This window comes from Diceros bicornis, chromosome 6, assembly GCF_020826845.1.
Source record: "Diceros bicornis minor isolate mBicDic1 chromosome 6, mDicBic1.mat.cur, whole genome shotgun sequence".
Classification (NCBI taxonomy): domain Eukaryota; kingdom Metazoa; phylum Chordata; class Mammalia; order Perissodactyla; family Rhinocerotidae; genus Diceros; species Diceros bicornis.
Window position 1 is genome coordinate 87,771,429 of NC_080745.1, and position 23,522 is coordinate 87,794,950.

The 23,522-nt window shown below is 48.1% G+C and overlaps 1 protein-coding gene across 5 annotated transcripts in view; it reads right to left on the reverse strand.

The window, feature by feature from the left end:
- CTBP2 (C-terminal binding protein 2) overlaps positions 1-23,522 on the reverse strand; it is a 163,880-nt gene that overhangs the window by 103,914 nt on the left and 36,444 nt on the right. For 3 of the 5 annotated variants that reach the window (XM_058544251.1, XM_058544249.1, XM_058544253.1), the window contains exon 2: positions 13,701-13,804. The exons of 1 other annotated variant lie outside the window; for it this stretch is intronic. The gene's annotated coding sequence lies outside the window, so the exon portion shown is untranslated. Of the gene's footprint in view, positions 1-13,700; positions 13,805-17,436; positions 17,534-23,522 lie in introns of those variants that run through there. One more of the 5 variants, XM_058544250.1, reaches the window with a different exon arrangement.

Below are 23,522 nucleotides of genomic sequence, written 5' to 3' on the forward strand. Positions count from 1 at the left end.
TAAACTATTACACGCCTCCAATTAATTTTTGCAGCTTTTGCCTGAAAATTTAATGAGATAGTAGTGTATGAACCGCTGACTCTAGATTATGTGTGTGCTCCCAATATTAATGTTGGCGTAACAAAATAATCTGATCCATACTTGATGCGAGTGTCTCCCATAGCCACCGTGCTAAAGGTAATGTGTAGACCAGGTCCACTCGTTTTCCTCTCTTAAATCCAATTATAAAATTTACTAGTCTCAAATTAAACTGCCCCTACTCATCAACCTGGGGAAAAAGGAGAAAGAAGCAGCATAGTCTAATTATGCCCCAACTCCATTCTATAAACATTTCAGCCAACAGTTAAGACGGATGACTGTTTATCCAAGACCTCAGTTCTCTTCTGTGGGAGCCAAGTAAGAGGCTGTACTTCTCAATGCTAAGCCCAAGAGGCAGCCAAGGGGAACACCCAAGTGAGGATGGGGTCCAAGACACTCCTCACCCAGTCCAGCTGCAGGCGCCCCTCGGGCACACACACCACAAGCGGGGTCCATACCCCCCAACGTGTGCATGTGTGTGTGAGCATGTGGCAATATTGGTGTGTGCACATGAGTGCGCATATGTGTAAGAGTGTGTGCGTTGTGTGTGCATTTGAGCATGTGCACGTGTGTGCATATAAAGTGTGCCCGAGTGTGCAAGTTCAGCCAGAGATGAATAGGTCAGGGGTACTGGTAACTCAATGACAGTCTCAATGACTGGCCCTCTGTAGTGATTACCTTTTGCCAAAGGGTCTAGGTGCAAACAAAAGGGAAATGAGGCCACCAGCAACAGCAGCAGTAGCAGCAGTCAATAACCACCATTCACAAAGGACCCACTATGCATATGTCTTAAACCGTGCTGAGATGTCTCAGCCATCAGTCGTTGGGCAGGTGTGAAGCAGGATGTGTTCAGCCCTGGGAAGCGGCTGCAGGCCCTTGGGCTGATTACTCCAGAACCTGCAGCCCGTTCTTTACGTATGTTGGTAATGATGACACCTACACACACCATCACTGGTGGCTGAGAAGTAGCGATAACAGGAGAATGCTCAGCACTGAGCAGAGCATCCAGAACGTACCTAGCCCTTAATACATCACTAGGTTGGAGTCTCTGTGTTTAACAGCCCAGAAAAAGGTCAGGACCTGAGGAATGAGTGGCCCAGGCTTCCAAGGAGGGGAGGGTAGAAGAAGACCCTCCTGTTCATTCTTCTCCCCTAACTTGCCCCCATTCCAGCCACACCCTCGCAGCACCAGTGAGCCAGCACGGGGCTGCTTCTGCTGAACAGAGAAACAGACATTCTGGGGTTTGAGCCTCCCTCCCTGCACTGGTCCAGCCTGGGGCTCCGGCTACTGCAAAGTCCAAGAGGCATGTCCTGGTCTGGGGCCATCCCCAGCCAGGCTGGGGCTGTGGGGAACGGAGCTCCCAATCCCACACACGAAACTCAACAAGCCCGCCAGACTGTGAGCATTGAACACGTCAGGAAGTCCCTTCTTAGAGATCGTTTGTAAACAAACTTGAGAGTCTATAGTGACACAAGTCATCAAATCAACAGCTGGTCAGATACATTCAATACCAAAGCTTTGTATAACTGTTTTTGGGAAACGGAGATGGAGCAGAGCATGCTGGGAATGCGGGTGAAACCCAGACCTGGGTTCAAATGTCACCTCTGCAACTGCCAAGTGCTAAGAGAAGACAATTACCCTCCATTATCCATTAAAATAACAAGAATAAAGGACCGGCCACACACACCAAGTGAGGTTGCCTGCGTGAGTGATCGGCATGCTCAGAACACTCACCTCACGGGGCTTCCTTTTCAGGGCAAGTGCTGGACCACTATGGCCCTCTGAACAAAAAAAGTCGCTTTTCAACTCATCTTCCATGGCCAGGGAAGGCCTAAGACACACGCCCCAAGCTCCAATACTCAGGCACCCTGAAGGAATCTCCCTCTGCCTCCTCGACCTGAAGCATCTCCCATCACTGCTAGGTTAACTCTCCTTTCCCAGAGGCAGCATTTACAGGGTGCAGCTCAATAGGAAAAGACAGTACTTCCTGGCTACATGCACTACCAACAGGTCTGGATGAACAACAAGCTCTTGAGTTGCCAAAACCACTGCCTGAGGGAAAGCACAAAGGTGCCCAACTACCCAGGAAGGTGACACCTCCAAGAGGGCAGAAGGGTTCTGAGGACTGCCCAGGCCCAAGGTCACTAGCTGTGAACCCATCACTCCAGCCCATCTGGTTCAGGCTGGGGGTGGAATACAGGGGCACAAAACTAGGGCTGGCCATCCTGGGTTCTTCCCAGAACACTCTGGACAGAGGCACCCTCCAAATAGGATTCCACATGGTCTCCGGCCCAGTCCCAAGGCACCAGGAAAAGGCCCCCAAATTCCACACTGCCAAGCCCTGGGGAGGACATGGTATGTCTCAGCAAGGTCACAAGTAGACCACAAAAACCTTCTCATATGTTGAAGAACGGAAGCTATTAACTGTGTTACTGGCAAGCACAGATGCTGTCTATATCTAAAAATTCCCAAATAGATCAATTAGCATATTATAAAGAATTTACTTTCATTTTCCCTTGACAGATCATAAAAGCCAAAATACAAAGCTCAGTTTGAAACTGGCAAGTGCATATAGCAGGAGATGCTCTATTAAATGGAGACAACAGCAAAAGAAAATGGTATTTATAATGATTAGCCACCTAATTAATTCTAACAGTAGAATGTCAAAAGCTATAAATCCATTTCTTTGGTAACTGAAGCTCGACATCAAACAAGTCACTTCTGCGCTGAGAAGGGAAGCCCCAGCATCTTCCTGACACTTGCACCCGGCGATATGGCGGCTGCGTCTGTTTTTTAGGTAAGGTACCCAATGTACATGGAAAAGCAGTGGAAGGCTAGAACTCAGAGGAAATAAATACACATGCACACACACAGAATTGGCAGGAACAAACTCTAAAATTAAAAAAGCTTAAATACTACAAATGCGTGTAACTATTAACAGAGTTCTAGGATATGGATTCATTCCCCGATGCGGCAATTAACCCAGTTTAAAGGGAGACATTCTCAGACTTCTGGCCTGTGAAGAAATCCGGGGGCCTTTTGTGTTTCTTCAACTTGGATGGGGGGTATATGTGGAGGGGAATTCTACACCAACATTATTACCCTCTGAAACCTGATGCATTTTCCTTACATGTATGTTTAGAAATTACCGTTTGGGGGAGGAGAGGATGAGCGAAGAGAAGGACATGCAGTATAAGATCAAGAATAACACGAAACCAAAATTGATTTAACAGATGCAGAGGTGTCCTTCCCACACTCCCTGAACTCTCTTCCTAGATTGCAAATCAAAATCTGCATTTAAATAGAATATTTTTAATGTAGAAAAGAGGAAGCCCTAGGGTACAGAGGTATTGCGTTCAATAACTATGGGCACAACATTGCATTTTAAATGAGATGTCGCATTTTGAAATTTACTGAATATATTACATATTCCAAATTGTCTTGTTATTACTACTATTTTTACTAAATTCTCCTATCCTAATAGGTGGGTTTCTTTTATGGCCAGGACTGTTAATAAAAGTAATGTGATATTACATCATGCTATCAATTGAATCTTGAGAAAAGATTACTCTGATCTGAGGATTTCATAAGCCCGTGGCTCTGATAATTTCAGCCATTATTCAGTGTGAAATTCAAACAGTCTGAATTCATTAACATTGGTTGTTACAAATCTGCATTTTTAGACTTTGCCATAAAATGCAGGAGTCCAAAGCCGGTGACCTGAATCTAACAGCCTTTCATGTGAAGTGGCCGTGCTAACCGGCCTCTCCCAGCCTGGCTCTCAGGATAAAGCCCCATGTGCTCCCCTCTCCACAGCTGACCCGGTCACTGCTGGGGAGAGATGGGGGCTGTGCCGGTCTCAGCCCCACTGGTCACACTTAATGTTCGGGCAAATTGCAGAGACCTTGAGCCATTGACAGCAGAGTGGGGACTCATTCCCAGAGAAGGATGCACATTATTAAACAGGTGCCCAGGGAGCCAGTCACACTTGGGCACAGTACCTTGACACCAGCACCTTGCCTCTCCTGTGGCTCGGATTAGCTCATTCTCACAAAAATAAGAACTCGAATCCAATGTGCAACACGTGGAAAAGGCTTCAGGAACCCTAAACCCTTCATCCTTGATGAAGAAACATCATTAGCAGGTTGGTAGGAAAGGGGGATACATCCCACTTCCAGAGTCCCAGGAGGAAAACAAGACAGAATTGTTATGAGAAGGGAAGGCTAGAGTTTTAGTCACCTTTCATCTAAAGATTCATATAACCCCGAGCACAGGTGCCTCCCTGGGAGCAATACACTCTGTACTTCTCCAGCCACAGGCAGGTCACCAGGGCTTCCCCCCCACACTAAGCATATGGCTATCTCCTTTACTGATGCTGCTAATGATGACGATGATGATGATGCTAGCAGTCATTCTTTATTAAGCCTTTACAATGTACCAAGGACTTGCTAAGTGCTCCTCAATGACTGTTTCACTGAACCCCCACACTCTGAGATTAAGCATGTCTACTCACCCGCCTGTGACAGAGTGGGAACCTGAAGCACTAAGCACAGAGGGGTTTAGTTTGCCCAAGGTCAATGCCATGAGAGGCGGCCAAGGTCATGCTGCAAGGATTTCCTGGTACAGCCATTAGGACCCTTCCCCCTACCCATCACCAAGGCCACAGCCAAGTCTCTGCCTCGGCAACTGAAATCTTTTCGTTACCCACGCAAACACAGGAAGATGTGCCAAAGTCATCGGGCTGCTGGAGGGAGCGACTGTTACGATGCAATTCCATACTAAAGAGCTGGGCTGCTTCCCAGCCAAGTCTAAGGCGGCATCAATCTGCTCTGTTTAAACACGCAAGCAGAAGGCTTTTCGGCCTTAAACAGGCCTCTGCGGTGCTGCCACTTAAGCCCGTGGGAGATCACAGTACAAATCAATATGATCCTCCTTCCTAGAGGAAGTTGCAGCCCCATGTCGCGGTTTAGAGGTCATCTTCTGCTGTAATTAGGAAGTGGCAGTGAGCTTCAATTGAATTATGAAAAGCAGGAGTACTGTACTCTCTAAGTTAAGGTTTTTAACAAAAGTGAGACTGGGGCCGTGAGTTACACATGCAGGGAATACCAGCTTCCAAATCTCCAAAGGCAGGCAAAGGAGGCGGCCACAGTGCTAGGTCCAATGAAGGAATTTGATACTCAGGCCATCTGTCCTCCAGTCCCAAGGGACCCGGGGCTATGGGACTCTGGGAGCCAGTTGGGCCTTCTTGCTGTCCTTGTAATCCCAGCTCAGATGCAATCGAGGCAGCTGAACCACAACTCCCATCGCCTATGGGGCTGCCACAAGCATGGCGCCCTCAGACGACAGGAGACTACAGCCCGGTCCCCAAGCCACACAGAATTCAAACTCTCCACCCTGCCTGCATGTACAGGAGGCAGGGCGTGCCTTTGCTTTCCTGCCGTGGAAAACTCAGGAACATGGCTTTATTATTTCAGAACACACACACCTCCCTCAAACAGGTAGTGTAACATGCTGGTTTGCCTTCTGTCTGCAGAAAACACTCCCAGCCAACGCAGAATCAACCCTGCCTTCCAGACAGATGCTGGGATGGGTTCCTGTAGGGGACCAGCCACTCCACACCTCCCTGGTCCCACCGCAGCCTGGGATTCACTCATTCAAAAAAACAGTCCTGTGGCATCTATAATGTGCAGATCAAATACAGAAAATTAAGGAGACAATGAGGGCAACAGATGTGGCCTCTGCCTCAGAAAGCTTGTGGAAATCACTCTGGAAGGTTCTATGTTAACAGAGCACTGCTCCTAATACAAGTCCGTTTATAACAAACACCTTTATCCAATTTCACTTGATAGAGTCAGAATGCTCAGCGTCAAAGACTCAAGTCCTGGGTTTCTGTGCTAACAATGACTGAGGGCTCATACAGACGGCGGGCCACCCTCTTGCACTCAGGGACTGTGTGGACTCAAACGTGTGAGGGATGGTGGGCACCCAGCAGGGCGAGTCCCAGCAGATTATCAATACCGATTAAGAGACGCAGATGAGGCCAAGGGCAGCCGGAGTCTAAATCTCCCAGGACATAGAACCCACCCTTCCACAGTGCTTCCCACGAATGCTTCCGTTCCTGAGTTCCCCAGCTGTGGAAGCAGATGCCTGTCTTCAGCCTGCAGAAGGGGCGGGATGCAGGTTGCCATGACTGGCTGAACCGAGGGGCATTCCAGAAAACCTGCACTGCCCAGCCTGCGTCCCAGCCTCCCCCTGGAAAAGCGGCAAGGCATGACCTGAGGCTCTGGTATCCTGAATGAAAGCACCACCCAGCTGAACAGCCTCAGCCAAGTGGAAACCGATCCCCCACGCTGTGCTGCCTCAGCTGAATTTTTCAAGGAGTTGCAGGTTACACCCTGCCCAGGCCCACAAAAGTTTCCTTTGAGTTAAACAATGCATAGCTGAACCGGAAGAGGGAAGGCGGCCACAGAAAAGGTGTTGAGTTACAAGGCACAGGAACCAGATATCTTAAGACTCATTTTCTACAAATCTCCTATATTAAAAGGCAGAACAATACTGTCCGATAGATCAAGGCCCCCTCCAAATGGATCCAACTGCATGGAGGCTCACGGGGACATGTGATCCCATCAGCCTGGAGAAAGATGGGAATAGCGGCGGGGTGGACCTGTGTGGAAGCCATTGTTGTTAGTCAGTACACATTCATGAAGCAATGGAAATTGAACACAGGGATCTGATGCTCGGAACTGCTATTCATCCCGCGTTTGTGTTTTTTATCCTTGCATATTAATATTTTTTCCTAATGTTCTATCTTTTGCCATATATAATTAATTTTAACAGCTTCTGCAACTTACCCCACAGGTTGTTGCTGTTTCTTTTCAACAGTATACCGCTGAGAAACTGATTTGTTTGCTCCTGTGTCTAAAGAAACCACATTATGAAATATGTATAAATGTCACGGTTCGGGCTGCTTCTCAGGATAAGTACAGAAAAACGTTTCATTTTGCCTCCTTGCACAGGAGTCCACTCATGGCAGATATTCTCATGTATTACCCACAGGCCCACGCACAAAAACCAATGAATTACACACCATTTTCTTTTAAAACCTCCTATTTATCCTTAACTGGTACAAGTCTAGGGGAATTATCTTAATTGCTACGTGGAAAGAATGAATTGCAAATGCGTTCAGTTAACCAAGAAGACTTTATTTTTAACAGCATGGGGCCAGGTGGGAGTTGCCAAGTTTGCCAAAAATAAATGAATCAATCAATAAATAAAGCAAACGTGTGCAGCTGGGTGTTAGACGGATGCCAGGGAAAGAGGAAGGCACAAGCAACAGGCCTGAGGACACAACTTTCACCAGGGACAACTGAATTCTCAGCCATTTCCTAAAGCCTTACTTTAGAAAATGCATTGTCAGGATCCAGAAATCAGATGATGAGAAACACTCTGAAAGTACCCAGGGCTCTGGGTACACTCTTTCAGTATCCTGTGGGCTGTTTCTTGAGCTGTACAGTATTTCTTTAGCATTTGTAGCCGAGAAGCGGCTGCTAAGTTGAAAGTAATGCCAGATTACACTTGAACCTGGGGAGGTGGTGTGTGTCTCTCCATAAAAACCTAGATGGGGGCCGGCGCCATGGCGTAGCGGTTAAGTGCGAGCGCTCTGCTGCTGGCGGCCTGGGTTCGGATCCCAGGTGCGCACCGACGCACCACTTGTCAGGCCATGCTGTGGCGGCATCCCTCATAAAGTAGAGGAAGATGGGCACAGATGTTAGCCCAGGGCCCGTCTTTCTCAGCATAAAAGAGGAGGATTGGCATGGATGTTAGCTCAGGGCTGATCTTCCTCACAAAAAAAAAAAAAAAAAAAAAACCTAGATGGAAGTACAACTGAAACTAAGACCTTTTTTTGTGAGGAACATCAGCCCTGAGCTAACATCCATGCCAATCCTCCTCTTTTATGCTGAGAAAGACGGGCCCTGGGCTAACATCTGTGCCCGTCTTCCTTCTCTTTTTTTATATGGGACGCCGCCACAGCATAGCCTGACAAGCAGTGCGTCAGTGCGCGCCCGGGATCCGAACCCGGGCCACCAGCAGCAGAGCGCGTGCACTTAACCGCTACGCCACGGGGCTGGCCCTAAGACCATAGTTTTAAAAAATGTTATTAGTCTAATGCATTCTAGGAGTAGTAATAACAAAGGCAGTGGTAACATAAATGCTAAAGAAAAATATTTACACAATGAAATAATCTTTTCCTCTCTCATTAATCACACCCAGAACGCTTGATTAGAGATCCAACATTTTTATACAAGAAAGCTCATTCCCCACCCACTCACAGATCCACAAATACATCCTCAATCTGAACTTACAGTCAATATAAAATGCCATTTCCTTCAACAAGCGAGGCTCTTACCCTGTTGCAGGCCATCACCTCCATCCACACCTCCCGTTCTTCCTCCTTCTAACACATACATGGTCCAAGCCTCAGAGGAATAAGGATCAGTCCACCAACATTGGCCTCTGGTTGTCCCGTAACCTGGGCTGCCATTCCTCCGTCCACTGAGGAAACCAGGGGCGGGGGAGGAATGCCCCCGTCTGGGGCTTGTTCAAGTCTCCATCATGGCTGGCCTTAGAGGGGCTTTCTCTGCACGCTGAGTCCAGCACACAGCCACACCCTCAAGGGCAAGCAGCAGCCCACGGTCAGCCCCACTTCCCAGGGACCAAGTGCTTAGGGGCAGGGACCGACTCCATCACACACGTGAGAACATGACTTCCCAGAGAGCCGTGGCCCTCAGGAGTCCTCACGGACTACAAAGGGATCCCGCAGTCCTAGCGAAGTAAGTCACACCCCTGCAGTGTTTCAGCAGGGACAATGGGAAACCTGAGTTTGGGGTTACACAGTTGGTGTCTGAGCCCAGGTCTGCTTGCAGGCTCCACGTGCTGGCAAACGGATCTGAGCATCAAGTTCTTCACTAATAAAATGAGGATCTTAGCCAGGGTCACGAGGATCTTGGGAAGAGAGCTAGGCTACACACCTATGTTTCCAGCATAACGCCTGGATGGTGTGCTCAGTAACGACACAACTCCCGCCCCACCAGGGGAAAGAGGGCCGGGGTCTCCGCCGGCCTCCTGAAGCACCACGAGGAACCATCCCTCACAAGCGGGGCCACCCAGCAGGAGCACAGTTCGGCAGACCCACCCTGGCCAGGAACCTCAGGAAGTATAGGCTTGCTTACTCCAGACAAATGAATGACAGGGTGAAAATTAAGACTCTCTGTTTCATTCTGTGCCTCCCTGGCTGGTAAATCGACTGATTAGAACCAGCAGTCACGAGGGGAGGGAGGTGGGCAACAGCACTCACAGAGCAGAAAATGACCCACCCGGAGGAGTCAGGGGCTGAGGGGCTGGGGGCTTGAGTACACGTGACTGTGGACAAGGACGGCCACTGAAAACAGAAATGAGGGGACTGGGTGGATGATCTCTCTGGTCCTATCCAGGAGCCGTGCCCAGATTTTGAGATTCTCAGGAGGAAAGGCCAAGGGCTGAATCAACACCCCCAGGGAACAGCCCCCATGTGAGCTTGGCTCTGTGGCTCAGGAATAAAATCTAAACGAGAACCAGGAACCCAGAGCTCCAGCTGGGCCCCGCCTCCCCCTCCACAGAGAGCTGGCTGAAGCTCCAACAGCCTCTTCCCCACCGCCTCCATCTCGGCATCCTGGCTGTTTCTCATCTAGAGAGTTCCCCTGGAGAAGAAAGGCCCTGCATATCTCCCTCTGGTTTGTGGTTTCCGACACTGGCAGTCGTGCCTCCGGCCTAAAACTGGAGCAGGATCACACCTCCTAATGCGGGCTGGATGGAAGCACCGGACGGCTGATGGTCAGTGCAGGCCAAGAGCTCAGGAGGACCCTGGGAGGTCACAATGCTAGGACCAGCATGGCCATGGCCAGATACCGCCTCTGCTCCTCAACCGTCGACAGTCAGACCCACCTCAAGGTGTAGCTTTTGTTTCTGGAGTAAGGCAATACCTTCCCTTCTGTTTTTTGGAGAAGAAATCTGTCCTGGCAGAAACAGGGTAGAGGCCCTAATGACTAGGGAGATGACCTCACCTAACCCTGCTGGCCTGCTAAAACACACACTTCAGATGGTCAGCACAGCCTAGTCCCCATGGCAGCAAGGACCTCCCCACCACCAAGCACATCGTGTCACCAGCAGCCAGGGACCTTCGACCGTCTTTCCCTGGGGCCTCGTGAGGCAGATCAAGCTTCTATATCATTATTGCAATCTGTCAAAATAACACACTACACAAGCTTCTCTGGGTGCAGGCAGCCAGATATGCTGTCATGTCTGCCAAACCACAGCCACCAGTACGCCGCCATCATCTTACAGAATAAAAGCTAAGGGCTTTGATTTGCATTTTCACTTATTTGTAAATATGTAACAAAAAGTGCCTATTTTCCCCTAACGCTTTTGTTAAAATACAAGGTAATTTGGTGCTGCTGCAAATATTAATGTTTAATAACAAAATGGTACAACAAAAACAATGATCCATCTGAACCGATGGAGAACCAACTCTGGTTCCAAGAGAAGTCAGCAAACCACAGGGCATATTGGGTTTTCATTTTATAACAAGTAACAACATACAGAACAGAGTAAAAGCAGAAACAAAATGCAACGGATCTAAATGTAGCATTATTCATCAGTAATGACAAAATCAGTCTCCTGGGGTGGAAAAAGCTGAAGTATTTGATTTGAAGTTATTTAAAAAAAAAAAAAAAGCCACAAACCAAATACCAAGTCTAGAATAATAGGTATATAATGCTTTTAAATTAGGACATACTCAAAAATACTAAGAGGACAAAAATGACGTATAAATGGTTCTAGTGCCTCCAGGTTTGCCATTCCGAGGCTGTGACTTTTCATGAGTTTTGCGTTTTTCATCTACTTCCTTCTCCTCTGCTCACGTTAAAAAAGATCTGTCTAGGCCAGAGACCTCAACAGATGAGCTACCAGGTTAAAATCAACATGTGGTCCTTCCTCGGGTTACAATCGAAGATGCCCATCTTGTGTTGCTATGTATCGCCCACAGGAGGGGCTGAGAGGGCAGCCATCCAAAAAGTGGGGTACAACTTAGTGGGCACAGCGACGAGCCATAGACAAGAGGTCCTAGGGCTAACATGTGCTTTCTGGGGACACGGAGGACTCCACCCTGTGAGTCTATGCAAGGGTGGTCAGGGGCAAAGGTTAACTGCATGGCAGGATGCCCAGTGCTGGTGGGGCAGCGAGGCCAACAGGCCACAGTCAACGTGGGTGTGGCTGTAGACAACACAAGGCATCCTCTCAGCACAGTGGCCTTGCTCCACTTCTGGCCAATCCAGTGTTGTATGAGCCGTTCAAGCTCTTCCAGAATGCTATCAAAAACTGTTAGCTAAAATTATGCCAAAAACACAGAAGTGCTGGGAACCACCATAAAGGCCAAGTGTCTGAGCACGCTCGGTGTTCAGGAAAAATTTATCAGGAGTTGTGTTGCAACTTCATTCTCATACTGGCTGCATTTATGCAATGTTAATGTTCCTCTATGCTGAGATCGAGACCACTACTAAACAGAATCCTGCAGTGGTTCAATTATTAGTTGAGTCAAATGAAAATGCCACTATTCAACCATTTTTGATACCGAAAAAGACCATTTCATCCTTACATTATGAATTCCCACATTCTCATCTTTAGAGGCAATAGTTTTCCAACTCTGCGGTGTCTATAAAATGTACCAAGCGTCACTCTGAAGTTTTGACTCTCCAGCCGAGATGACCCCCTAATCGGCAGGTGAGTCTAGGGCATCTTCCGATGAAGGACTTGAGCAGTGGGCGCTGCCAGTGCCCGGACATGGAACTGGATGCCTGTGGAAGTCAGACGGATTTCCATCACTGTGACCCAGTGAAAACATCTTCAGCCCCAGCACCCAACACTGGAACTAACACCTGTCAGCCCCAGGCTCACAAAGAATTTGTACAACAATGTCTCTGCCTGAGAATCCTGGGCAGATTCCAGCACACAGGGTCTAAAAAGAAAAGGTTTCTTTTAGAAGAATGAGTGAAAACCAGAAAAGAAATAAACGTTGCCTTTGAAAGGCAAAACTGGATGCATATGGTTGAGCAGCCATCATGCCTTACTGATAAATACACCCGTGTTCCCCTCAAAGAAGGTTCAATGATATTTCCAGTGTCTCATCCTCCCACTGATAAGATTCTCAGAATTGTCCAAAGATTACAGAGTCTGCCATGATAAGTAACCCTCTGGTGAACTACATCTGCTGTGGCCTTTGGCTGGGCAAGCCTTCTCAGATCACTCCCAGTAAAGGTTTCCAGACTTCTACACCAAGTTAAATCTTAAAAGGTGGGGGATCATGGGGACCATCCCAGTCCAACTACTCAATTCACAAATAAGGCTTCCAAATGCCCAGAAGAGGTGACCTACTAGTGAGCAGGGTTGGCTGGTGAGCAGGCTTGGCAGGCCTGGGTCCCAGGTAGCTGCCGCAGTGTCCCCAACTGACCCTACGTCACAGGAACAGGGAGGGAGACACACAGTGAGACCCTTCCCGGGGCCACAACCCATTCTGCTAGTTGAGTTCAGGCTAAGGGTCAGCTGGGCTGCCCCAGGCAGCTGCCCACTGGTGCTCACAGCTCTGAGGGAAGTTAGGTCTAAAGTCCACGGTGGTGAACTTGACCTTTCTCTGAACCAGAGACTCTGTCCTATTCAACACTTCAGGGAACAAGCCTAAGGGTTTGACAGAAAGGACACTGAGAAAATTTGCTCACACACTTTTTTCTTGCTTTAAAACGACGTTGTTAGCTCAAGGAGAAAACATTTTTTTTTCAGCAGGATAAAAATCAATCACTTCTGAGAAGTTGCCACTTTGAGACTTTGAGTAAGATCCATGTTCTGTGAAAAATGGCTAAAGGCATGTTGAAGCTAAACTCGAGACCCCCAAACCTTGCTATGGGTGGAGGACTGAACTGTATCAATCGATATTTTCTCAACCACACTCCAAACGCGTGCAGACAGAATTGAATGCTCTCCTCAGCGCACACCCACACTCCCAGTCAACTCCACCAGAAAAAATCATTATATGTTCAAGACATCCTAGAGGCTGGTAACTCTAAAAATCTAAGCTCATTAAAGATGTGCCATCATCAGCAAGCTGTTTTCTTTCTAAAGACGTCCATCTACCATTTTATTTGAGCCACTGGGGTGGCATGAGACTATTTCTCTAATTCACTTTTATTCTTTGTAATTAATATGTCGAGAGCTTCTGACACGACTTCCATTCTGACTGAAGTTTCCTAGCCGTATAATTTTCATTGACTTATCTCTATAGCAGCAGCAGCAGCAGCAACAATCACTATACTGAACTATATTGCTTCAGAGTTAATTACATGTATTTTGCTTTTGATAAATGAAAATACCAGATGCAATTAATTGAAAGACAATCAATATGATCCTGCTATTAGACATCCCAATGAAACATCCAGAGGCTGCTGGCGATCCATAGCCATCAACTAATTGAAAATACATTCCAAAGGGGATTTTAGAAAACCTGAACTTTTACCTGGAGATATTTTACAATAACTCACCAATATAAATCTGTCCACAAACTCTATAGTTCACACGATGGGCTGTCCGTCTTTTTAAGGGAATCCAGCTTCATTGGTTCAAAACCATTTAAGGCGCTGAAACCCTGAAAGCAAAACGAATTGGGTCAGTGACGCTGAAGCAGTGATTCTTTGTTGTTGTTTACATCTAGCCATCCTTTAATTGCATTTTTCCAATGCCTTCGATTCTAAGATACCAGAAGTTATTAAATGGTTTCATTAAAAATACTATTTGTCTTGCTTTAGTCACAGACCAGACCAAATTAAACAGTAGAGCACCAGAACAAATGAACTCTTTCCATCTATTTTGACACGAAGCCAAGTGTGCAAAACCAGAAGGTGATACTGTGTCATCACTGTGAAAACGTCATTTAGCTTTGTTCACATCTCCAGTAGCAAGCAAAGGGACAAAACAATCGATACTTTCAAGCAAAAAGTATTACTAACTGTTTGAGAGATGTGGAATTATAAAGTGCAATTCATAAGCCTGTGGTTTATAAGTTATAAGTGCCATTAGCATAAATGCTGACAACTGTTAATCCACTGTAACTCTGATTAACGGTCGCAGTTGTCCATTAATAGAAGGCATTTTAACTTACTACTGAAATTGATTACTCAGTTATGAATTCAATCCTAATGTTCAATAAAATTGCACTTTCTTGGCAAATGCAATATGAAATGAGGTGATGCATTAAACAGCACTCACATTTATTTTACTATATGTGGAATGAAGAGGAAATATATGGTGCCATCATGTTATCTGAACCACTTCCTGTACACACAGAGCTGTGGGAGGGGCAGGGGGGAAGTTACTTGTCCTGAGGCGGAAAGAAAAGGCCAACCCCTAGGCAGCAGACACGGCCAGGTGTCTTTTCTGTGGTTTTCCCATGAAGAACAGACGGAGTTTCAACATTGGAGTTGCTATGCGACTGGAGTGTCCGTGCTTTAAGTACTTTCTCAAGTCTCATGAGAAAGGAGAGGTACGCTTCACGGAAACGAACTGCTGTGGCCAACACTGGCCATTTCCAAGTCTACCTTACGATCAATCAGGATTCAAATGGTATTATATTAAAACGTGTAGGAAATAACCACAACCAGCGTTACAGCTACACTCGCCTTTTCAAACCATTCAAATCTTAGGAAGCTAAGATACAGTTAATATAGTTTCTCTTCTTTTAAAACAACGGGCTAATCTCTTGAGATCCAATCCTGTGATGTCATGCCCGATTATGCAGCAAGTCCAAGAAAGGAACCACTGGACCTCTCAGGTCTGTCCACTCCCCATTCCAAAGAAAACCATACTGCTGTGTTCTTCTCTATGTAATGCAATGAAGCAGAGCATTCGAGGGCTCTGACACCAGCCAGCTCCTACTTCACAACTACAACCAAGTCAATGGCAGGAACGGTTCTGAAGAACTACTCAGGAAAAGGGAGGCCTCCCTAGTTGGGGTTACCATATACCCAAGGTCAAGAAGTAATTCATCCTAACTGTGCCCGCACACCACCTCATACCCCAGACTTTCTAATTCAAGGAAGTTGTGTGTGGGGGGGCAGGCGCAGAGACATTTCAGCCTCTTAAGTACTAGGAAGGGAGGAACAGGTATAGGCTCTTAGTAGTCTCAAGCCTCTAAGGACAGAACAGTTTCATGTTAACTTAGCACCTACTAGAGCCAAAGAATCATCTTTTTAAGGTGGTGACAGCTTGCCTAGCAAACTCCTACCCACTCTTCAAAACTCATCTCATAGGTATCTTCTATAACACCTTCCCTGCTCTGACTACCAGGCTGCTACATCCCCTGCCCATCCCCAAGTCTCTAACTGTTCAACACCTTGATTACATTATATTCATCTCTGGATTTCTCCATATCTGGAACATAGCAGGAAATCAAATATTTAACTAATTCATTGCATAAATGAATTTATATTCCTTGTATAGTATTGCTTGTCCTTGTATGTCACGAGCTTCCTTTTTCCTTCTATTTCCAATGTTTTGCACAGTAGACACTCAAATGTTTATGGATACATAAAGAATTTCCAAAAACACAAGAAAGTTATACATATATATATATCAGAAGAAGGGAGGGAAGGAAAAGGAATTAAGGAAGTCGGTAATGTCTGTAACATTACTTCTTGTTTTTAAACAAAGATCTGAAGACAAATACGTAACATGCTAACATCTATCTGATCTTAGTGATAGGTACAGACTCTTAATTTGAGATACTTCATAGTAAAATTAAACAGGAAATAGACAACTCTGCCCGTGCAGAAGGCTTCACAGAGGAAGTGATGTTTCAAGGAATTTCAAGCCAGAAATTCGGGAGAGCCTGCAGACTGCCCAAGCGAACGGTAACAGCTTATTTAACGGATTAAGAACATGAAAAGGCTTGGAAGACCATCAGAATCTTTCAAGTGAGCGCCCACTGTTACTTGAAGGTGGAAAGAAGTACTTAGAAAAACTGGAGCTACAGAAAGGCTAAAAACTCAAAAACAGTTGTTTCAGTAGATTCTTGATGGCAGTACAATGCGGACTAGTGCCCCGCAGATTCGCCAGGGGAGATTTTCTTGGCAGGATTTCTCTAAGAACTTCCAGGAGTATACAACTGGACACAGAAATGACTTAGCTGATTAAAATCACCACTGCTCCTAAACCAGTACCCACAGCAGCCGAAGCAGGCTGTTCCTCTGAGTAATTCAGCCTTGGTGAGTATGCGCCAGTCAGCTCCCAGCTGAGTCGGCTGCTTCTGGCCAGGGAGAAGGGCTCCTAATTTTGGCCTGTACCAATCAACCTGGGTGAGTCTATTCAGCATCACTTGGCAAACGTGTTCCACCCACAGTTGATGACAACGAGGGGCGGGCACACCCCCCACACCTGCAGGAGAGGAATAGCAGTGCCCAGAGCCTGGAGGAGTCTGAGCCAGGCCACGGACCAGGGGCTTTCTACATATCGGAAACTAACGAGTAAGGACACCTTGCCTACAAGGGTCTCCTCCACCTGGAGTTTTAGTTTCTCCTATTAAGTCAGGCATACGAAAATTACACTTTAGGTATATAGTTAGGTCCACTTTTCTGAAACTGAATGAGATGAGCCCCCTGGAAAATCTGATGAGACCCTAAGATTAGCTCCAAAAAGGTCTGGAAGGGGGCCTGAGAGGCTCTGCCCTGACTCATTCCAGGAGGACCAGTCCTGCCCTCACTGGAACTTCAGCCGTCTTCTGGAACCACTCCTGTGTTCTGCTTCCGTGCCCTGCACAGCACCGAGGCCCTCCACTACCCAAACTGTAGAGCGAGGAGAGGGCATATGGGCGGCTCAGCCTGGGCTCTGCCAGCACCACCATCCCACCTGCCGACGGCTCACTTATATAACCAAGTGCCCACTTACTCTGCATGAATTATTCCTAATACTGTTTCTTGCGTCCAAGGCTTTGATGTGCCAGCTCTTGTTACCACTCGGGGGCCTGCCTGAACCCCACCTGGATTCCTTCCTTGGACTGACTCATATTTGGGTCATTTAGGCTTGAAAACGCCTGTCTACTGTCCTGCCACGGGCGGTGGGGCTGCTTCACTCCCTGCTTCTGAGTGCAACGCCTCCTGCCTCCTCTTCTCCAGGCTGGCCAGTGAGCAAGAGTGCGCTGGGCTCGGGCTTATGAGAAGGAGAAAAGTCCCCAAGTGGCAAACATCGACAGACGCGGGAGGACTAGGCGCCAGGGAGAGCACCAACCTTATCTGGAAGCTGCGTGCGGCTTCCACGGGTCTCACGGTCTTGTCCCACTTCGCACTGTGCTCATCTCGGATCCAGGGGGCCCCATTAACATTTACTACTTAAACAGAAAACAAGAAAGTAGTCCGCAAAATCATCCCTTAGACAATCACGAATTTACTGCAATAAAGGGATACTGGTAAGGGACAGGGAGAGAGCGTGGCGTTGCCAGGACACCACACAGAAGAATCCCAGGCCCCACGGGCCAAGATGACCAACTCCTTGGGACTCTGTCCCGCCTGAGATGGAGGAGACGGCATCTGCTTCACAGGTGTTAGAGCCTTTTCAAAGAGATGAGGAAGTTGGGCCTGGGGCCTGCAAACAGCAGGTACTCGATAAATGCTAGTCACCATCAGACTTGGCACACCACTCCAGGACAAAGTTGTCATCATCAGCATCTTCTAAGAACCAAACTCATCTCCGCCCAAATCCTGAAGCAAATGGCTCATATTTGGCACAAGAATCCAACACTCCTCAGCAGGTCACTGAGGATACGACACGCTCCCCCGGAAGGGTGACCGCATCCTCGCCTCACTGAGTCCTGTGCAAGCAGGGCCGTGCTCTGAAAAGGAACAAGGGACTGGGTGAAGAGCCATCCAGAATCCCAGCCTTCTCTCTTATAAATGTTCTCTTGGCACAGATGCCACTGGCCCGCCCTCTCAAGAGGGCGCCCGTTGTTATCAAATTCACAACTGAGCCCTGCTAACATGACGCATCAGTACTCCAGGAAACGCCCCTCCTTCCACAGCTGCGAGGCCCCACCTCAGGGCATCGTGCTGCCCAGCCGAGCCTCAGGGCAGGGCTGCCGGGACTTCAGGAATGACTTGCCCATGGGGCTGCTGCCCAAAGGGACCCACAGAAACGGAACTTGAGCCACAGCTCCAGAGAAGGCTCACCTCACCCTGCCGAGGAGCCCATCATGCCCTGGAGGTCCACGTGTCCAGGCCCATGCAGGCCCTATTTCAATCTACTCACCCCTCCTGCCACAGACACTGGCCCCGTGGTACTGTTCCGGGGTGTCAGCCTGTATGAGAGGGGACCACGATAGGCACGTGAGGGCATGCGAATTGGGTGCCAGGGGCCTTCCCATGTATCCATAGCAGGTCCTCACAACTAGCTCGAGGTCAAGGGTGGCGGGCGGGGGAAAGGCTCAGGCAGCCGTAGAACCCAGAAGTTCACCAAGAAACCAAATGCCCGCCCTCCAAAACTGACCTGCTTGCGTCAGCAGCAAGTCCCCCTGGCCAGGTGCAGACACGCAGACAGCGTGCGGGCGTTAACGAGGCCACACGCAGCTGCAGCAGGCGCGCTTTCCACAGGACGCCGTGAGCAACCCGGCCCCTGCTCCAGAATAACAAGGGACGGGCACTGGGCTCTCTGTTCCTCCCTCACCCCATCCAGGTAACCAGCTCCTGGTTCACACACTGGCCACTCTCAGCAGGTCTCTCACTCTTGCACCGAGGGTGACTTTCCACTCCCTGAATTCCCACCTTGTCTGCCCTCACTCTTCAAGGCCACTGGGAGGCTGTGCGGTACAAAATGACCCATGCAGAAATGAGACAGCATCAGGGCTGCACTGGCAGACTGGGCAGGGAGAGGTGAGCTGCAGGCTGGGGGGTTGCTCGGTGCACAGACGGGCATCTCTGAGCAACATGGGGGGTGCGAGGGGCCGGCAGCTGTTGGCATGTGGCCACTCTCCACCTCTGCCCCAGGGCTCAGCATGCTGGGCCACACACGTGTGATCTGCTTTCTAAGCAGGACCTCAGTTTGACACTGAGGCACAAACCCAAGTTGCCTGGGATGGTGCCCCCACTCCCTCCCCACATGTATTTACGTGCCTGCCCAGCCTTTAATTATTAACTCACCCCCAGAAAGGCCTAGCCCATCAGGCACGACAACGCAGTGTGGAATTCTGGTTTGGTCGTCACAGGGTAAAAACCAAGGAAACAGCAACATCCACCGAGAGCTAAACATTCCCTGACATTGGCCAAGACAGAATTAACATGGTGTGATCTGAGACACCTTCACCTCAGTGTAGCCAGGTTATTCCTTCCCAGGATTCAATTCCACTTACTATTGCCTAATAATAAATAAACCATATTAATTAGCTTTGAAACAATTATCCTTTATTCAGGGGGAAAAAACCCAACCCTGAAAGCTAATTCTTTCCATGTCCCTACACAGCCCACGTTGGCATCGAGACACTTAAGGTCAAATCAACACTTCATTATAATCCCCGGATGTCCAAGAGTTTCAACTTCAATGAGAAAAATGCCCTCCAGGCAGAAACTTTACATACACAGTCTTTATGGGGAGAATGTTTATGGAAATTTTGTAATATTAAATATGTTCAGCTGGTTTTAAGTTGTAAGAATGTCAAAGGACCAACAGCCAAGATTTTAGAACTCTTGTCTTCAAATATAAGGACAGCCAGTGGAAAACTGTAAGGGAAGTCTTGGAACTCTGCCACTTTTTTAAAAGAAAACAAAATAGGATATTTTCTTAGCACTGTCTCAGATGTAGTCGATTAATGCGTCCATTCCTCTGCTCTTTCAGCTTTTTACTTTTGTACCCTTCAGAGACAGCCAAATGGAGATGGGCTAGGCGACCAGGAGCCGCCTCATAGCACTAGCTGGGCTTCAATCTGCTGGAGAAATGCTCTGTTCTAAGTGGCTCCAGAGATGGAGAAATAAACAAGAACATGAGGCTGCCAGATTGGAGGGAGGAGGGGAGCCTGGAAACAACTGGAAAAATGTGAACATGGAAAGCAAATTGATAAATGGGTGCTGCTGATCAGGGCTGGCACAGGCCAAGTTTTGAAAGGAAAAAAAAGTGAGTCTGTGAGCAGCAACCCACACACACAACAACGTCATTTTGTGAATTCAAGCTGTGTTCCCACACCCCAAACTGCCCAGCTGGCCTTGGAAGTGAAGGCAGCTGGCTTGAGCAGCCTGGCCCTGGGCTCGCAGAAGCTTGGCTGTGCCCCATGTGTCTGCATCGAGAAAGTCAGACAAGCCAGGGAGCTGCCTTGTGAACTCTGAAAAGACCAGAGGAATGGGAGGAGTCCTGGCCAGGCGGCCAGCACCCCCTTAAAATCAGCCTGGTTCAAAGGGAAACCTGGCTGCCGAGAGCTCAGCCAAATGTACCAGGCCCCTACTGCCAGCAAGAGGAACAGGTGTAAACGCACACTGCAAATCAGACACTTGTAGGTGTCTCAGTGATGGCCTTTTGTGGTTCCAAATAGTAACTGAACAAGAAAGCTACTAGCCGAGGCACACACACTTCTGTGAAATGGTCTGGAACCTGTCAGAAGGAACGGAAGGAGAGAGGGGCTCACCCAAGGACACAGCCCAGCTAGTGGTGACCACTAACCTATCAGGCATCTTGAAAGAATGCCCTGGTCTGGGTTGTCTCCCCGGTAGAGTGGAGGGCACCAAAGAGGAAGAGTTGCTGTCTAAGCTCCTTTCCATCAGGCACCCCACTGACACCCCATTTGACAAGGAGCACGGGGTCAGACGGCAAGCAGAGGATCTCCTGATGCTCAGTACAGTGACAAAAAACCTATAAGCTGACAATCTTTAAAATAAAACCCACCGACTGAGAGAGCAGAATGTTGAAGGGACAAAACCCCCCACATGCTGCAGTGGGAGAATGGAGGGCACCTTTTCTGAAAACTTAGATTCCACCCCTACCCCATTTTACCCCTAGAGAGCCATCAGATGAGGAGTCAAGATTTACATAAAAATAAGAAATCATCTAAGATGTCAAAAAAGGAGAAAATAGTTGGATAACTACCTCTCCTGATAAACTATAGATATATAGCTATCAAGTTATACCTATAAATCATATATTATGATACTTGTATCTCCACAGACTATTTATTTAGTTCTAAAAATTCAAAAATATTTAATGACATAGGAAAAACACAGGGTAAATGGAAAAATAAACATATAGAATCCAAATATTATATAAATTTAAAAATATTCTTTAAACAATGAATTTCATTTTTTTAGTGTATACATATATGTATGAGCGATAGAAAACATATCAAGTGTTAAAAATTATTTCTCCGTGCTAAAATTAAAGGCGATTTTTAAAATAAGTCTTTCATATGATAAAAACTGTTTATTATTTTAATTTTCTTCATACTTTCCTATATTTCTCCACGTTCTGCAAAGAACAGATTTCCTACAATCTGGAAAACGCACAGCGAAATGCTGTGGGCTCCTACATTGGGAGAGAGGGAGCTGACGCTGGGAATGCAGAAAGTGAGAAGCTGCCTTGGTGCCCAGGCCACAGCAACACTGCACGACGGCTCCATTCAGGATGTAGGTCCCTAAGGAACAGCTGCACTAGCACGGTGCGTCTCAAAGGAAGTAAAGTATCCCCTGTATCCCCATGCAAGTTCAATCCAGAAAAAGGGTGTCCCTCGCGGGGATTCCAACACATACGTCTGAATTCCAGTACCCAATCAACCTGGGAGAATCCCAAGGGATGACAGCAAGGGGAGGCACCAACGCAGTGGGGATACCTCTGCCCCAGTGGGGAGCTCCAAACCCGTTGTTCCCCAGGGCCCGCTGCAGAGGACGGCACTGCAGCGCTACCAGGTGAGGGCCAGGCCGTATGTGAGACCACCTCAGCATGGCCGGAGAAGCAGTGCGTCGGTGCGCGCCCAGGATCCAAACCCGGGCCGCCAGCAGTAGAGTGCGCGCACCCAACCGCTGAGCCACGGGGCCGACCCCTCACATAACATTCTTAAATAACAAAATTATAGAGATGGAGAATAGGTTAGTGGTTGTTAGGGACTGGGAAAGGGGCAGGACACTCCAACTCTAGAACTTTCTAAGTGAGCTGGGTCTTGGAAGGCAGCCAGCCCTGTGTACAACATGTGTTGGCCAAAAACTGTCTTGGCCACCTGAAGTGGGCGTGGCTATAAATGGGCAGCAGAGGAGAGCCCCGGGGTGATCAACTGTTCTGCATCGACTGTGGTGGTGCACACTGGAACCTACACACATGACCCAACTGCATAGAAGTAACTTCACACCCAGTGAATACATGGAACTCTGGGGAAATCTGAATAGCTGTGGATTGTATCAATATTAATTTCCTGGTCGTGTTATTGTTAATGTTGTTTTGCAAGATGTGGCCATGGGGGAAAGTAGGTAAAGGGTATCACTTCGCTTACATCTACGTGTGGTTCTAGGATTACCTCAAAATAATAAATTTAATTACAAATATAATAAGTAGGTTTGCCCCATTTTTTTTGGTTTGTTTGTTTACTGTGGCTCGTGTTGACCAATAAATAGGGCAATTCCTTTCTTTAGTGGATCGGTGTTTACAAAAAGGAGCCACGAGGAGCCAATCTGTTGACGCGATTCACGCACTGAACTGGGACCAGCTTCCTCTGGCTGCCGAGGGCCCAGGAGCCCCAAGAGCCCCTCCTGCCTCTCAAGAGCCAGAGCTCACAGCTCCTGAACCCTGACCTTTTCCACTGAAGTTGGCAAAGATGCTTGCTCCGTAAGTTCTTTCCTGGGAACAGGAACAACTGACTGGTCTCTCTCTCTCAGTTGCTGCCAGCCGCCCAGGGCTCCCCAGGTCACATCTGACAGAGGGTGGCTTCTCTGGCAGAGCAGCCCTGGAGAGGACGAGAGAAAACCAGCCCCCGAGGCTGCTCTACCCTGGGTGCATGGGCACAGGGGCGAGGACTCCAGGACTCCCTGACCCAGCTGGGCTAAATCGAAACTACAGGCAGCAGGCTGGAACAGGCCAAGACCGTCCCTGGCTGACACACACGGCTGTACGCTGGGCTGGCCACCTTCCAACACCCAGCTCACTCAGAGAAAGTTCTGGAGCTGGAGTGTCTTACTAGATCACCAGGGTCAGGGTAGCCACCTGCCAAAGCTGACCCACAGCAACATGCCTGCTTTTCCAGCCCCTTGGGGAGCTTGGTGGTGCCCTCGAACTCCACATCAGCCTTTTGTGGCAAAACTTAACCACGCTGTATCAACCTAAAGGTCCTTTGCGGGGTTGTGTGTCTGTCCTCCGAGATC